The following is an 18,221-nucleotide window of genomic DNA, read 5'->3' as shown; positions in this document are numbered from 1 at the left end:
AGTATTTTGTATGTACCTCGGGTGGTCTTCAATTTATCCAATGAATGTTTTAAAATGAATTAGTTCAGTTGCAATATTCCGTGTCGGGAAATAAAGGAAAATATTTTAGAAATCAGCGAGTAGGGAAAATGAAAAAACCGAGGAAAAACCCGAAATGTTGACAAATTTTGCAGTTTGGGTATTCTGCAGCTCAGAGTTATGTGGACAAATAAATATGAAACTCCTTAGTAGATTATGCAAAAAAATACTGTAACTCAAAAAGCGGCAAACGCAAGTAATAGAACCAGAAGGTAAATTCAACATTCAGCCAGTGACCACATTAAGATCATCTAAATCATCTGAGTGCCGGCTTAAAAACTGTGTTATCAGATGACGATTTTGAACCCAACTAAACCCCTACTAGTCAAGCCTGCCTGGTCCTCGTTGACTTCATTACAATATTGACTATACTCGACGAATAAAGAAAGGCTGTAATTTATTTATTGTTTCGCATTGCCTCTGTGTCATTTTGACCTTTAGGGCTTCGCAGGATTGCCGACCTAGAAGAACCGCGGCTGTGCGGTCAGTGTGCAAGTGGCCAAAGAAGTTCACTGGGCTAAGGGTGACTAACCGAGGTTTCTGACCGGCAATAGCTGAAGACCTGCAGATGAGGAAAATCAACAGTTTTTGCTAAACACTGACAAATCTTCGGGTTTGAGCTAAGCAGTGGAATTTTTATCGAGTTCCAACAGGAAATTTTGATTGAATCTCCTTCTTTGCGTAGATCGACGAGCGAACTAGCATTATCAAACAAGCTTTATCCAACAGACAACTTAAACATTCCCAATCAAGTTTTATAATGAACTAGCAGAATCTTTGAATATATTCTCATTAACTGACTACCTTCAGCTTTTCAGTTCCCCACATCAACCGATCAGTTTTCAATCGAGCATCTCTAAAAATGTTATTGCTGAAACAGAATCATTGAATCAGCTACTCAATTTCAGCAAATATTTGTCGAAGAAACGGTCTACAAAGTGTGTCACATACGTGGCTGCATTTTGCACGTGGATGCCCCACTAACTTCTAGGTATTTAAACAAAATGCATGTAGGTGAATATCCTCTTAACATGTTGAGTGCAGCACAAACGTAGGTTTCGTGCAGATGTTTGAATAATAAATTTTCTGGCTAGAGTAACTTATCGAAGAACATTCACGCTAGTTGGCGATTTGGTGAAAGTTTCGAATTGTTCACAGTGGGTAATAGGATATCGAGTGAAAGACTAGAACGAAATAGGGAGCAAACTTTTGGTTTGCTTGCAGGTCGCTTTTCCAGAACGAACTTTCTAAGTTCTGTATTTGAACAAATAGTTCACTCCTTTATTACAAACGCGGCCTGGGCTTTACTTCAAAGCTCAAGTCAGTTTAAAAGTTCTCAAGTTTGTAAATTTGTAATGTGTTTCCAAAATTCTCTTAGCAATAAAATCGGAAAATCAATGGAGATTTGGCGCTTGTGGTATCAAATAAAGAGGACTGTAGTTCATTAGCGCGGTCACTTGCAACAATGTGAAGTTTTTCGACAATTCTATATATAATTTAAAACATAAAGGCTAGATTAGCAATTTGCCTCCACATGGGCTGAAAAAAGAAAAGCAACCTTTTGCACTAAAAATTGCAAATAGCGTGAACTATATTAAAGCGAGAGAGAAAGATTAGAGAAAACATTGCTTTACTGGTGCCCTGTGATGCCTTATCCGCTTTTTGCGAAAGTTGATTCAAACCCATTAAAAAAGCAAAATATAGCCCCTTTAGTGCGGCAATATGTCACGTTTAACGTAAATGTTTAGTGATTTTTTAATACAATTCATCACCAGTGTATTACTAAAATTTCAGTTTATATCATATTCAGAAAGCTGAAAGCTTCAAACACGTGCTGTTGGCAAACAGAGTAAAGACAAACACAATTAACAATCCATTTAAAGCAAATTTTAAAGGATCAGGACCATTGAGTGTCTAAAGCAAATAAAATATGGAAAGATGTAATCCCTTAATTGGCCCTAATCAAACCAACATTAGGACTTTGACGAGTTTACGAAATCAACCGCAATTAAAAACATATTTGAAGATTTAAATTGCTTCCGTTACCTATTACCTTTCATTGTATATACTTTTCTTACTGTGTTTCAATTCCAAATCAAAATTAATTCCTGGGTTTCAGTCATTTATTGTCTTTATTTATCAATTAAAATACGTTTCGGTGTATTTTTCCACCATCATCAGTTTTTACTGATTACTGATTACACCAAAAAGTGATGATGGTGGAAAAATACACCGAAACGTATTTTAATCGATAAATAAAGACAATAAATGACTGAAACCCAGGAATTAATTTTGATTTGTTACCTATTACCAAAAAAGTTGAATTTGGAATGTTTTAAACATTGACTAGACTGGTAAAAGACCAGAATGGAGTTAAAATTTGACTAGATAAAAGAAGTTTTTAAAACCTACCAAATTAGCTAATGACCAAGTCTGGTTTAAAGCCAATAAATTCGGCTATAGGAAGATGTAATCTTCTATGGCCGAATTGCCTTACTGTCTAAAGCTGCTAAAAGAATTTGCTAAGCTCTAGATGTCGTTGACCTACAGTCAATTTGAAATTTTTGGTTGCTAGCTAGTCGCGAAAGCTAAACAATGCGGAAAGATTCCAGTTCATACAGAATCGCTCACTGAATTCACAGTTTTGCGGAAACTTTAATTGTTTCGCTTACATATTAAGTACTACTTATCGTCCAATTAATTGTATGGGAAAATTCGGAGTTGCAGATCCAAAATATTATTATTCTAAAAAAAGGTCAACGTATCGTTAAGTTAAATAAACAGCAGTTGATGTTTTTAAGCATAGAGAATGTTCAGCAAGTTTCATTGTTTTCTATGTTTTCCCACTTTCTTCAAACAATGATAATAGTTTCAATTTGTTTGCGGAGTGGCCTAAGAGACTAATTAATAAAACATTATCGTCTCAGTACAGATAAGAAAGTTAATTGCTCAGGAATTAGGTAGGTACTTAGGTACCTACTAATGAAATTACTGTGAAGCAGAAAATGATACTATCAAATCATAATTGTTAATTAAAATACCTTCAATTTAGGGTTTTGATAGACACATTGATAAAATTACTCTTATTTGACAATAAAGGACGAATTATTTATCGAAAACAAATTTGAACACTTAGGCTCAAGCTCTAATAAAGAAATTAATCTAAATTAATTTAAAAAGGTACTTTAAAATATTAATCACAAAAGGTACCTTAAAAATGTGGAACGCTTCACAATCTTGCGGAAATAAAGCATTTGTTCTTTATTGTCAAATTTTCAAAACTCTATTTCAATCTGTAAAATTAGACAAGTTTCAATTTTTCCGAAGACTTGCCACTAATAAAACTTCGGTTTTCTTGGGTCCTCAAAACCTCAAAATTTTCTCACGTCTTCTATTACAGAATGATAAAAATTGCTGTTACTTTGCAATAAAGCACCAATTCAATTATTTGTTTTTTATAAAAAAATAAATTTGAAGATACTCTTAGGATCAATCTCTAAGAGTAAAATTCGCATTAATAAAGAAATTACTTTAGAAAAGTTACCTTAAAAATGTGGAACGCTTCACGATCTTGCGGAAATAAAGCATTTGTTCTTTATTGTGAAGTTTGAGCACTCTGTTTCAATCTGTAAAATTGAGCAAGTTTCCATTTTTCCGAAAACTTGCCACTAATAAAACTTCGGTTTTCTTGGGTCCTCAAAACCTCAAGATTTTCTCACGACTTCTGTTACAGAATGATAAAAAATGCTGTTACTTTACAATAAAGCACCAATCCAATTATTTATTTTTTATAAAAAAAATAAATTTGAAGATACTCTTAATATCAAGCTCTAAGAGTAAAATTCGCATTAATAAAGAAATTACTTTAGAAAAGTTACCTTAAAAATGTGGAACGCTTCACAATATTGCGGAAATAAAGCGTTTGTTCTTTATCGTAAAATTTGAGCACTCTGATTCAATCTGTAAAATTGGACAAGTTCCAATTTTTCCGAAAACTTGCCACTAATAAATCTGCGGTTTTCTTGGGTCCTCAAAATCTCAAAATTTTCTCACGTCTTCTATTACAGAATGATRAAAATTGYTGTTGCTTTGCAATAAAGCTCCAATCCAATTATTTATTTCTTATAAAAAAACAAACTTGAATTGAGCAAGCTCTATTGCATCAAGCTCTAAGAGTAAAATTCCCATTAATAAAGAAATTAATTTAGAAAAGTTGCCTTAAAAATGTGGAACGCTTCACGATCTTGCGGAAATAAAGAATCTGTTCTGTATTATTTGGGGCAAAATACCTAAGAAAAAAATTTTTAAAACATGAATCCGGCTCAACCATATAGAACATCGAACTTGTCTAAACTAAGTAAGTAGGTATGCAAATAGTTCCATTATGTTCATTAGAAGCTTATTTTGACTTTTCTGCTGAATATATTTTCACTCTTGTCCCGAACAATTTTTCAATGTAAAAAAATTTATATTATTTTGAATGAATTAGTAAGCCATATGGAAGGTGCAACTTAAACTCGATTTTAACAAACTGTTGTAAATAGAAAGACACTCTCATTGGCCGAAAGAGGATTATCACGTTGCAAATAAAAATACTGAAAAATCTGACTAGAGCCCGAAGAAAGTGAATAAAAAGCAAGGAAAATTGCAGAAACATTCTCTGGCAGAGGTCGTCACTCTCTGGTAAACTATTGCCAAAAATCTCCGTGATGGTACCGGAGGCGCTCAAGTTCAGTGACAGGACGTACTATCAGTGGGTCATCAATGGACGGCGCGCGTCATGACGCTCCGCCCCACCATAAAACCGAACTCGTATTTAAAGACCCCGGTACCAGTTTCTTAAGTTATTCCGGTTCATACTGTCGTAAGTTCGCCGTCTCTTCTACTACGCTCCAGTTGTCTTACACGATCGAAATAAATTCACTTATAATTTTTTTTTAAATATTTTTTACCATGGCTGGTCTTGATCCTACTGGCAACTACTAGTGCCCTTTTTTATTAGTGCAAATTTTCTTCATATTTGATTGTGAACGGTACTTTTCAATTAATACAAAATGGCCATTGGAAAACTCGACCCTACTGGACAGTACTAACCGGTTAAAGTGAAAACGACGAAAACTAACAGTGATAGTGAAAAACATTCTTATTCCTTCAATTTAATTTTTCGCAATGGCAGGCGGACTCGACCCCACTGGCCAATATTAGCAGACATCAACAATCCAGCGTTCCAGTGATTTTTAAGGTAAGAGGAAATTCTTCAATAACTTTATAGTTTGTAATTTCTTTTCCTATCAAAGATTCTAATCCTTCCTTTCTCACCTTTATAGTTTTCAAATCAGCTACAATGGAAAGAAAAGGATTAGATCCAACTGGCCAATACTAAGAGCTAGAGAATTTTACCAAAACCCAGTCTCATTAACAAACTAGAAATTTTGTTTTAAAATGCACGGAAAAATCTTAGATCCGACGGGTGAATATTAGACCGCATAAAACAGTAAACTTGAAACTCTAACAAAATGGAAAGAAAAGGACTTGACCCTACCGGCCAATATTAAGCAGCATTGCAGCCCTTGTGTTTATTTTAACTTAATAATGGAGCAGAAAGGTCTGGACCCCACTGGCCAATATTAGGCAAATTATAAAAATTGCACTGCCTTCCACGCACTACAAACAATGGAAGGAAAAAAGCTGGACCCCACAGGCAATTACTAAGAGCATCCAAATCGTTTCCTAGTCGAAATCATTTACAAGATGCCTTCGTCCAAACGCCTGCAAATTGTAAGCAGAAAGCAAACCCACCCAAAAATAGACAGAATCGACCATACTTTCTACAGACTAAAAGATTGGGGTCATTCCGGACTCGTGTGGAAGTAGTTTGGGTTAGTTTTTATATATACGACAATTATTCAAGCCAAGTTGTTGTAAATTTACCAAACAACTCAGCTTTCTTCTGTCTTAAAACAAACTGTTCCTTCTGGAACTCCAGCAATTCAGCCCATCGACAACAAAAACTTCCGTCCAGTGATTATTCAAATTAATCTGCAAGAACAGTCAGAATAAGTGATGATACAAGTGTTTTTTACTCTGAACTGTCCAGTGATTTATCACGAGCTTGCAAGCTCTCGAAGCTCCAAGTTCCACTGCATTTTCCTGATGTGGTGCCACCGCGACAAGGGAGACGGAGGTCCCCCAGAAACATCCAGCAGCAGACGAAATAGATACTGGTGAGTAATTTTTGAATTTTGTTGAAAGTTTTGTTATGTAGCTAACAATCGTAAATTATAAAGAGGTTGCAATTTTGGATGCTAAAATTCATACATTTGAGTTTCTCACTTGCGGTTTAATATTTCGTTCCCTGAAAGGAAGCAGCTGTTTAGTCAGTTTCCGTTTTTAGACACATCAATTTGAACACCGCTTTTCCCTATTACAAAATTCAATTAATTTCTCGAATGTCTTATTGAAATTTCCAACTTCCGCATAAGGAAACTGAGGTTCACTGACATCGGCCATAAGTTAAGATTTTGTAACTAGCGCCCACTTTATTTGCCTTTGACGCCTCCGCAATATTCATTGCCTTCGAATATTTAAATTTTCCGTCGGTCTTGATCATAGTTTTAATTATACAAAATGCCTTTAATCCTCCACATCGCACAAGGAAACTGCGAAGTGCAAGCTCAGCAGGGCACACGTATCATGGGCAAAACCATATGATTTGCCGATTAGTCAATTATACGTTTTTCTAAACGCCACAATTAGCATGTATTACCTCAATAAACAATGATATTTATCCAATTCTTCGTGTGTGCAAGAATTAAATAATACCACCAATGCTGCATGAAATGTTGTTGACCTTGCTATCGCGTGAATTACAAAAATAGCAGAAACCTTGATCTTAAAATATTTCTTCAGCTCCAAAGACCTGTTTTCATTCTAATTTCTACTTTTCGAAATGATTCGGTTTGTTTTCTGCTCTTCGCCTCTGCGGGTTTTTCAGCATATGTCAAAACTTCACCCTAAATGGCTCATAAGATCATATCATTCATCCATATAGCAATTTTCAGAATTCTTACTAATGTGGATCGTTACCTACTTAATGAAATTGGTGTCGATGTTAAGTTCACGCTAAATATGTACACCGATATTTATCCTTCGTATCAAGAGAATATAAGAACATAATTAATATTGACGGAGATTGCAAATTCCATATTCAATAGCTGGTTGTTCCACTTTAGGATTTTTGCAATCCGAAAACCCCGCCCAGTTTGCTGTTCAAATGTTGATCAATCGAAATGAAGCGATTTGCATATTTACTGTAGATGCTCTTATTCGGAACGTTCAAAAAAATGTTTTTGCAATCGCAGCTGCCCGTGAACAAATTAATTCCCATGCTTTATGCGCAAGAAACAATCAACTTTGATGAGAATCTTTGCATTTTTGTTAATTCTAGACGTTATTTGTCCCAAATGAGCCACTAAACACAAAAAATTGTACCATATGATTCTGCCGAAGCCAAGAACCGGCAAACAGTCAACCAACTAGTGCCATTGGAATCTATTATTAATGACCTACTTATCGTGTAATTTAAATGAAAACCTTAGCCACCAGCACCGCCTTTATGCTGAGGATCATGCCAATTAAAATATCACGAAATCTATTTAGTAAAATAGAGCAAATATCTCGCATACAGCTAAGGTCGTTTCCTTGAAACCTATACCAATTACCTGTGTACGCTTCTGTTTTTACTTTGTATCGATGTTCTTTCCGATCACCAACTGATAATCGCACACTAATATTGGGTTAGCATCCGAGCTACAAAAGGAAAAGGGGCTTAACCAATTCCGATCATAATCATGGATTTTATCGTTTTGCTCATGAAAAATTGTTATTGACTGAGTTATGACTTCTTTTCATAATTAATTCTTGGCAGCAATTGAAGTAATTTTTCTTTAAATTAACTAAGTATATTACGCATAAAACTTCTTACAATGTTCTGGACAGTCTTGTTCAAATCATCAAGAAATCAAAAAGAGCTTCAAGCTTGTGCTGATTTCAAACTGTGCAACTTTCAACTACCCAATTAATTGTTCTATTTTGCCTCGATCCTCGTGCATAAAGCTAATCATAAAATAGGCGATTTAATGTTGATGATGCATGTTAAGAATCGATTTAATTTTTCCCTCTAATCTTCGACAATATTCTAAACGACTTGGACAGAGATAGGTTTGCATCTCATAAAACCGCTGCGATAAAATTGCAGTATGCAATTCGTTTAAACCGCTTATAGATCGTGTGGTTATTTGTTAGCCGGCGATATGAAGATATTCACTAATTGTTCATCATCATTTTAAACATTTCTGAAATAGTGCTCCAACAGTGAGTCAATCGCTGGCAATAAATTAATTTTTAATGTCTGATAGCCATTTACGGATAATAAAAAAAGTCGTCTAATAAGTGGAAGAATGTCGCGCTGTGCATAATCGATATCCTATTAAATGCTACTTGTATTTCGAGTGAACATTTGAACAAAGTCCAGATAGAAAAAGTCACAAATCCACCTACAAACAAACAAGTATGCCAAGTTGATCTGATACAAATTCTTGATCTAGAACTTGCCAATTGTCCGTCTGGGTTTAACTGGTTAATTATTTTGCTTTCTGGAATCCAGGCTTGTTTTCTGATGGATTTAATTCAGCTCAAAAGAGCTTCGTTAAAAGGTTTTAATTACTTTTAGCAGCTAACAACATTCATCCTCATTATCAATAATTAATAGCCCATATTTGAATGGTTGTTATTGCTTCTCAATTTCGTCTTCTTTTATTGCCCTTTTATTTATCAACCTTCAGAATGAATTGGTTAATGTAGCTGGACGCCACGTGGATAATAATTATTAACATTTACATTAAATCTCTACCTTGTTGGAGGTTCTAAAGAATTTCTAAAGCCAGAAGAAGAGAAAAATCGGGCGACAATTTTCAAGAGTCAATTTCTCTCGGAAGTTTTGGGTTAGTTTTAACTGGATTCATGCATTTGCCGCATTTTCCAGCGTTTGACGACACAGAATCGCTTTCGTGATAGAAATCTTCTCATTCCTGACTATCTAAACAACTTTGGCCGAACCTGAACATATTAAATTGTTTTCACTTTCGTTTTCATTAAGATTCATTGAACTTTTGGACGTTTAAATTATGCCTTTAACCACAGCAAAAATTAGCACCACAGAGCTTATTATCCGAAATGATCATTTATGGATCAAAATTATGCAGTTCACATATTTACCAAAATAATCGTCCCAAGTGGAGTCGCCGTCATACTAGAGAGCAATGACATCGTCAGTTCAGTGGCTTTACCGGCGAATACCAGATGAAGATGGCAGGCGTGAAAAATTTTAATTTGATAAAAAAACTAGTCTAGCTCTAGTAAGACTTTGGTTCACGTATCTTCCCATGAATCTGATAAAAACCATTTTACTTCGGTTGGCTTTGTTACACAAAATTTAGTCGAGAGAATAATTAGTTGGTTTGAGACAATAGCTGAAATTGCAATGAGTAAAGATGACAAACTAAGAAGACTTTTTAAACAGTTTCTCATTGCATAGCTTCCAAGGACGTCTTGGGTTGTAAATTTCCCTTGATATAAAGTGTTAATGAAGACATCAGATTACAGTTCAGCCCATCGAAGCAAAGAGCTATTAACTAGCGCTCCAATGAGGCAAATTAAAGTGTCAAAATTCAATTGATGTTCCCAAAGAAATGCTATCTCCGTCTGGCCTATAATGAAAAAGGCGTTGTTAGGAGACATCGAGGTAACATTTCTTATCTAAATACATTAATCGGATGTTGCTTTCAACGCTTTTCTGAGGATTTGCCAAGGACAGCCAGAAGAGGTCTTAACTTTCGCCCCTCAAATTAAATGAAAACAAATGCTTCTTTACAAGGTGAATGCAAAAGTGATTTTCTCGGTGAAAATCCAAGCAAAATCACTAAAGCCTATTACCATCAACCAATAAATCTCCATCAGGCGATGTAGCTTGAATATCAATTCCTCCCAACGACTGGCGACTTCTCTAATGCAGTCCAGTGATTTAAATTTTAAAGTCGCACCTAAGATTTTACCATTTTTTTCTAATTCCTGTTTACTTTTTTTTTGACAATGCGCCCCAACCACGCAAGTTTGTTGCTCTTCAGGAACCATTGACCTCAAACACACGGTGTGTGGCGCTCATGTACCCAGGCAGTTAAGATCATCTTCTTTTTTCGGCTATTTTTGGGCTGATTAAATGAGTGAACCTGATGTAATTTGTACGAGATGCGAAACAGCAACTCGAATTTGCAATCCCCATCGTCTGAAAGAAATTACATTAATTAACTTGCTCATAATTGTAATTAGCACATTGGCGATTCTTCTCAAAGTTCATTGGATAGTCATTACAGCACGTTTGCTTTCTGGTTTCATTGCAAAATCTACTTTTTTTCTCTTCAATTATGGAATACATTTTCATCTGCAAAGCAGATCAATTTAAAGTAAGACCTGACTGGGTGTTTAAGCAAAACAGTGGCTTATTTAATAGATTTTTGACATACATGTGTATTATCCAAATCAAAGATTTACACTTTAAGAATATACGAAAAAAGTAAAATTTCTTTTTAAATTACTCGATTCAGATCATGGGCTTTAATGCAAATTAATGACAGCTGCCTGCATCCGGCAATTTTTCATTAAAAACACCCAAATTTGCCGTTGATGATTAAAAACACCGCAACTGATACACTTATTTTTTCCGCAATAAAAAATAAATAACAAACAAGACATTTAGGCTGTAAAAAAACTATTTATTTCAAGGTTCAATGTTACTTATATATCGACACTTTTTCACCACAATAAAAAATTAATCTAAAAATAAAGTTTGAAAAATTGTAACCCAGAACTTCGCAGCTAGTTATTTCTTTCAAGGTTTAATGTTACGTTTTTGACATTTTCTTGGGGGCTTATGAGCCAGTAAATAGTCAAAAGTTCGAATTTTTATTAGTTGCGTCCTTGCCATATTACACTTCGCCACGGTTTGTACGTCAGTGATTTTTAAAGCTCGAAAAATGCGGTATTTCCAAATATAATTGCAAACGTTTCGATTTAATTTTCGTGTTCTGAAAACTAGTTGGATAAATGTGCTGATTTATTTATAATTTAACAATTCATCCATGGGACAGCAAGCGGTATTTGAAAATTTTAGTCTTAGAAATTCTGAATTGAAACATTATTAGACTTTGAAGTATTGAAATTTTAATACTTTGTTCCCTTTGAAATTTTTAGCTTCAAATGGTTACCAATCTGTGGTTTTGTGTAAAGCTGTCCGGTAATTGCTCTACTAAACGCACTGTAATTAATACTTCCGTCCCATTTGGGTAAATCGAGTTCCGCAGTTTTTTAGTGAAATCAAATTAAATTCTACATTTCGCGTCTCGTTTCCACAGAATTATTTTATGCAGGAAATAACTTTGTCTGTCAGACAACTTTTAAACAGGAACAATTGTTTTTCTATAATGTTAAAAGCAATCTTCTGATTACTCGGCTGTGACCGCTTGTGATTTGAGATTCTGATTTTATCTCTTATTAATTTGCTATGCGTTTTAATTCTGATCGACTTCCGCATTGTTTCATTGAATTTGTTGCGCGCTCTGTTCTGCCCGTCTTATCAAAACTTCTATGCGGTCATGCAAGGATTTGCAATTTGCAATTCGACCACCAAATTGCGGCATGCACTTAAAAAAATTCTTCAGCTATTCGAAATTCTATCAATCTCCTCGAGCTAAGAGCGTCTATTACTCAGAGGTTCAAATATGTCGAGTTTTTGTGGATCTCTATGTATTACATATGTATTACATTAAGCAATTGGTTCAAATTAGTTCTTCGTGCGTGCTGGCTGCATTGTTTCCAACATTGCAAGCGCGAAAAAAGGCAAAAAGCAGACAGTGAGACTCTCGTGAGTAGATGTATAGATTTCCTTATTGCTTTTTATCAAGGTTACCGTTCTAAAGCCAAAGGCTATACGGCAGCCAGCCGATGACGTCGCTACCACAACCTATTCACTTGGGTATAAAAATAAATGCATGATTGACGGGCAAATGCAAACTTGAATATTTTTAGAACGAAATTCAATTACCTGCCGGACACTTAACATTGCATTGGCTAAAGCATGTAACGAGCACTTGGCTGATAGTTCAGCTGAGTAGCTTTCCAATTCAAAAATGATTCAGCAAACTGAATTCATTCAGCAAACTGAAGCAAACGTACCATTTTTCCTTAAAGGGTTCGAAAATGTCGCTAGTTTGTCGTCCTTTCTGTTAACTTGGCGTCCTTGTTTCTGGGCGGGGCTTCGGTGCCTCAATCTTATAAGGGGGCATATCCACTAAACCTTTATTGGAGCAATCGACAAAGATAGCTCGATATAGTATAATGGGTTATGTAAAATGGGTATAAAAATCCGTCTGAAGTTTGATTAAGCCCTGGGAGAACATGGACGATAATTGATGATTAAATCAAATTGTGCAGTGTTTCAATTGGTCACTTGAAAGTCTTCCATCAATCAACGTTTTTCAGTTGCTTGGGACTCGCACATCTTCCACCACCCTCACCCGAAAGTAACCCTTAGGCGCAATTAACTTTCAAGTTACTGAAGACGTTTAATTAACAGTGTGCATGTTTCCGAAGTAGCAATTTCTGATTTTTCACTTAAGAAGCAGCCGCGAAAGCCAAACATTTACATTTTCATACCTCCAAGAAATGTTTACTAAACTTAATTGAATTTGAAGATTGCGCATTTCATTAGGCTCATATTGCATCTAGAACACATAGCTGGGGGTAATTATTGATCGAGCAGCATCAACGATCGTTTATTATGTGCTGTAATTACGCTACTGGTTCTATTAACTTGCTGCTCTGATTTTATTTATATTCAGGCATTTTTTCCACACTTATCTATAAGGATAAAATATTCCTCTTTGATAGAAAATAGACCACGGCAACTGAACTATAATTCATTTGAAGCCACTGAACCTAATTAGGTGCCGCATACTTCGTGCTCTTACAACACAATCCACAATTTTGCAATTTCATTCTGCACAGTTCCAGCGGCATTTACATAGTACATAGAGTTTGTTTTCGGACATAGATGGATGGTAACCATAACATTGACCTTGCCTTCGGAGGAATTTAAAAACGATTTTTAGAAAGGTGAATTAAAATCGGAAGTTTCAGTTCACTCATTTACAAATTTCCAAGTTAAATAAATTCTGTAAATCATATCAAAAATCGCGTATTAGAAAAAAAAACGGTTAAACAGACAAAAAAATGTGCTATTGTTGGTTCCAGAATAGGCCTTGCAAACCAATTTTCCAATACAGCTTAAAAGGCAAATTTGAACAATTGCCACCACAACCAACCACAACCCACTCTATTTCAGAATAGGAACTCCGTTCATGATCAATTTGGCTCCGGTCTTTCACTTAAGAAAAAAGACAATAAATCCTCCTACTGTGCAACCTACCTAAGTATACTGATAAATATATCAGGTCTTTTTCGTGTTCCCTTTCAGAAACCATGTTTAACAGCGTTAGCCCCACAGTGCAAAAATCGAAAATGAAAGTTTCGGTGCGAGTTTGAATGGGAGATCAGAACACATGACAGCACATCAATAAATCGGCCTTGTAAAATTTCAAACAGTTTGGAATGTAAGAAGGTCAGAACTGCAAGCGGCCTATTAAGAATACCCAAACACTATTACCATAACAATGTAAATGGATTGAAATCGTTTATATGGGCTTTCACTTTCGTGGCACCGCACAAGTGCAAACAGTTACAGGTTCTTCCCATTATAATGAGCGGGGTTTTATGTTCTACCACAAATCGCTATACAATTTCATGAAATGTATGTAATGGTAATGGTTCATGAATTCATCAAGCGTTTTTAATTGTAGATCAATTTGCTTCTTCCCTGTTACATTACTAAACAGTTGATGGAACAACAGACCTGTTGGATTTTATAGTTCTAGAGTTACACAATAAAAGAGCACATGCACGTCGGGATTATGTCGCTAAAACAAACTATTGGATAATAGCGATGTAAAATGCATTCTTTAATGTCGACTAGTGGCATTTAAAATGTATAAAATCAAAGGTCAGATGTGTAGAGTAGCTGTTAAAGATCAGCTGAGTCTGACGTGACTTCATCAGTGTTAATGTGGAGAATGCTGCAGGAAGGTCGTTCATTATGACATATCAGGCCTTCCTGGACTACCTGTAAGCCGTATTGCATTGCAATTGTGAATAAACAGAAACCCGTTAGAACCAGGGCGTCCCTATTAAAGCACTAATTGTGTTGCAGTAAACAAAAAACGCGAAAATTATTTCAATTAATTTCCGAGAATTAACCTTCGCTATTTAAAAACAATCTTTCGGAGGATTTTGTTTTCAAAATTTGATAAAAATTACCATAAGCCGTTAAATCGAACAGTTAAAGCGATCAATAGATAGCCGTTATTTTATCAAGGGCATTTCCATTGAAGATTGCCACCGGAATGTTTCAGTTACACTGTTGCAAGGTTACAAATGTTGTGGATCTATTGGAAAAAACAATTCCAGCTCAATACTTTGAAGCCTCCAAAGCTGATAATCCCAAGAACACAAAATCAAAACGCGTTTCTTTAGGCTAAATTTTTACGATTTTCTAGTCAATCATTTCACACATTTCCAATGTAACAACTAGATAATTTCTCAGATGATTCATGTCTACCTACTATCGCTGCTTTCAATAGTAAATAAACTAAACGTACTTTTTTATAGCTTCAAGGTTGTCTAAATTTAATTCAATGGATAAATATTGAAAATGCAACACCTTAGCTGCTGATTTCCTGCATCTTCAAGGATAGTTCAGTCGCTTAATTAGTATTAAAAAAATAGATCTAAATTTTCAAAGGCCAACTGCTCAATGTAACTTTTTGAGTCGCATTAGTGGACATCAAAGCTTGCGCTAAGCAACTAAGTATTAATATTTAAAATTTTGCGATTAAACTTATGCGTTGATGTTGTTGCACTTATGTTGATGTACTGTTTTAAGATTAGTCGGAAAATTTAATTAAAGTCCCTATGCGCTGGATAATAGTGGTTGCAACCTCAGCAATATCGTGTTAATACTCGCTACTGATAGAAGAATGCCGCATTATCATATAGGAATGCCAATGCAAAGCCATTCTGTTAATACGTATACTAATTTATTTTTTCTTCTATTGCAGATAGAATGGATCTAAATACAATGTAACTACACTGCCACACGAGTTACCCAACCTATCCGGATGTTTAAAGACTGATGTTTTGTTGATTTTAGTATTTTTAAGTTTGTTTTTATTAAATTATATAACTAGTTTAAGTCTATTACACTTAAAGATTGTATGTAATATTAAAACTGCCTCTGCAAACATCAAAAGGCATTAACATTGTATTATTCTAAAGTTCTGCCGAAAAAATGGCGACAGGTTTTGAAATACGCAGCTTATTCGAGTTCAAAATATTCATTATATAATTGACTATTTAGTAGGTAACTTTGTATATAATAGTTTGTTGAATGTACTGTTTTTTTTTCGTTGACATGTTTTTCTGTTAACATGGACAGGTGCTCTAAAAATTGAAAATTATAAAATTTGGCAAGTATAATACTGTAAAACATGTCAGGCAAAACGATTACGAGTAAATTTGCGAAAAGAAAACATTTATATTTACTAATACAGCAAACTAAATGTTGAAATTTAAAATAGCTACTCCAATGTACGTGCATAAATAAAAAAAAACATATTTAGAGGCCTGTATTGTGACAATTTGCATGTATCACCAACCAAACAATTATTTTGTAATAACCATTTGGCTTGTTTTTCTATCCATACCTTGTACCTACATGTTTACATTTTTTTAAAATAAATTACTATTTTATATCTGTGTTTATTCCTTACATTAAGGAATTAATTCCTTACATTAATTCCCCCAAGTAGAGCGGTTCTAAGAATGGTTTGATTAATTATCGGAAGAGTTACCGAATTCAAACGAATAACAATTTTAATTATACAAAATTCGCGTAATTCTTTAGGGGCTATAGGGGCTCACTTAGAAAGTACAAAAAAAATGGAAAAGAATTGAAGATCGAATTTCAACTTTTTGCAAAGCATTATTTTAAAAAGGTCCCATGTTTGAGATTGGTTGCCTAATGGAATACTTCATCATTCAAAAAGATAACTTTTTTTTAAATTCGCTTCAATTTACAAAAATTTTTGATATTAAAAAAGTACTCTTCTACAATTTTTTGTGATCAAGTCAAAGGGGCAATGATTTTTGTCATTAACAAATAGTTACAGGTAGATAGCCTTTGTCAATAACAACAAGCATTTGGCTAACTGTGACTTGCTTTGAAGCTTTTTTCACAAAATGTTCCTACACCAACAGCGAATTCGCTAATCTGCGATTAGTTTTGGGGAAATTCCACAGTAACATAGCATAAGCTGTAAGAACTTACATCAGCAAAAGCCTAGAGACACTAGACGAGTGGCTCCAGAAATTCACGCAGATAGTGGACAATCTAAAGGTGCTCGTGTTCCAGGCCTAGAGGAACAGATATTGAAGATACTGAACTTGAAGCATTGCACAACAATTGCACTCTCTCAAACACCGGATATTTAATTGTCCCCATAACTCCCCCGAAGAAGGGCCTACATTCCTACCACGTATGTAAGATACACAGGACTTAATTAATTAAATCACACATTTATCTCTATCTTCCGAACACCGGTACAAATTGAGCAGCAGTTAATTAACCGAACACGAGAAGTTGCTCAAAATGTGAACGAGCTCAATATGTGAGTCCGTTTAATTAGTTAGTAATTAGGAGTTAAACGGGCAGAACTTCGAACACTTATGATTTAACAACTTAATTGTATTTTATTTGAGCACTGATACATCATAACCTTTAACAGGTGGTTTTGGATGCCATGGATTTAGGTATATCACTTATTGCCCCAAAAAGGTGGCAGCACTGACGGCAAGGTGGCACTTATCCTAATTTCAAATGAGTTTCAATTTGACTAACTTTCAAACTAGTGAGTTTTTGGGCCGTCATAAAATGTAATTCCTTCCTGATGCTTTCTTTTCTTTGATGCTGTAAAAATGCTTTTTACGACGGCCTAAAAACCCATCGTTTCAAGGAAAGCTTCGAAAGTGTGTTTTTTTATTGACTTTTGTAAAAATGGATTTAAACAAATTTGATTACATTTCCAACAAGCGGAATGTTTTGATTAAACAACAAAAACTCTTTAACTGATAAGACGCTGAAAATATTCACCGCCAATTTCAGTAACCCAAGTTAGATTCAAAACTACTCAATATTTGGATGCATCTGAGGATTTCGTCGCAGTTCTTCCAGAATTTCCTGCTCACTTGAGTAGATCTTGTTTTGAAAATGGCTATATTTTGCTTTTTGCTTAGTAAAAAAATATGTTATTCCCCAGAAGTCACATTAAGCATTTTTCGAACATTAATTTCGAAATACACAAAAACCTCGGCTTCGTCTTTGACGCGCCCTGCCTAGGAAATTATAGAGCAAGTTAGTTTGTTAGAACCATTTTCCCTGATAACTTTCGTTGTTTGATGGTGGATAGAAACATTAATGATTCTTGCACAGATTTACTTCGTCGTTCGACAAACATTAACAGATTAATAAATAATATCCATATCAATTTTAATAAAATGAAAAATAAAAAATATATGAAGCTTAATACAATATTTGAGTAAAACCACTAGTCCCAAGAACCAATAACGATCATTCACTGAGTCAGCTTCTAATTCATTCAAGTGGCTTGTATTCAAACAATATCTCGCATAGATAGATTAAATAATATGTTAGAGATGCTGTTGCTTCAAGAAGGTAAAAAAGGCCAATGGCCTGCCGATTAAAGGAGTATATGTATGTTTAACCACTAAAGTCAAATCAGATATAACTTCTTGCCTAATTTGGCATGCGATACGCCTTTCAGGTTTTTTATTCAAATTGGTTTTAGTTGAGCTCAAGAAGTTAAAGGAAGGTGACATTCTCTTACGTAACATATAAAGAA

General features: G+C 34.8%; 1 long non-coding RNA gene across 1 annotated transcript; it reads left to right on the top strand.

The window, feature by feature from the left end:
* The first annotated feature begins 3,823 nt into the window (after positions 1-3,823).
* On the top strand, positions 3,824-16,055 carry LOC109535236. Its single transcript, XR_002171688.2, has 3 exons — positions 3,824-5,320; positions 5,406-6,302; positions 15,363-16,055. It is a non-coding gene; the product is annotated as an uncharacterized LOC109535236 (long non-coding RNA).
* The last annotated feature ends 2,166 nt before the right edge of the window (positions 16,056-18,221 follow it).

This window comes from Dendroctonus ponderosae, unplaced genomic scaffold, assembly GCF_020466585.1.
Source record: "Dendroctonus ponderosae isolate FM_Combo_2020 unplaced genomic scaffold, Dpon_F_20191213v2 Dpon_F_20191213_5, whole genome shotgun sequence".
Classification (NCBI taxonomy): Eukaryota; Metazoa; Arthropoda; class Insecta; order Coleoptera; family Curculionidae; genus Dendroctonus; species Dendroctonus ponderosae.
The sequence above is the reverse complement of the archived record's forward strand: the minus strand, read 5'-3'. Positions and strand labels throughout refer to the sequence as shown.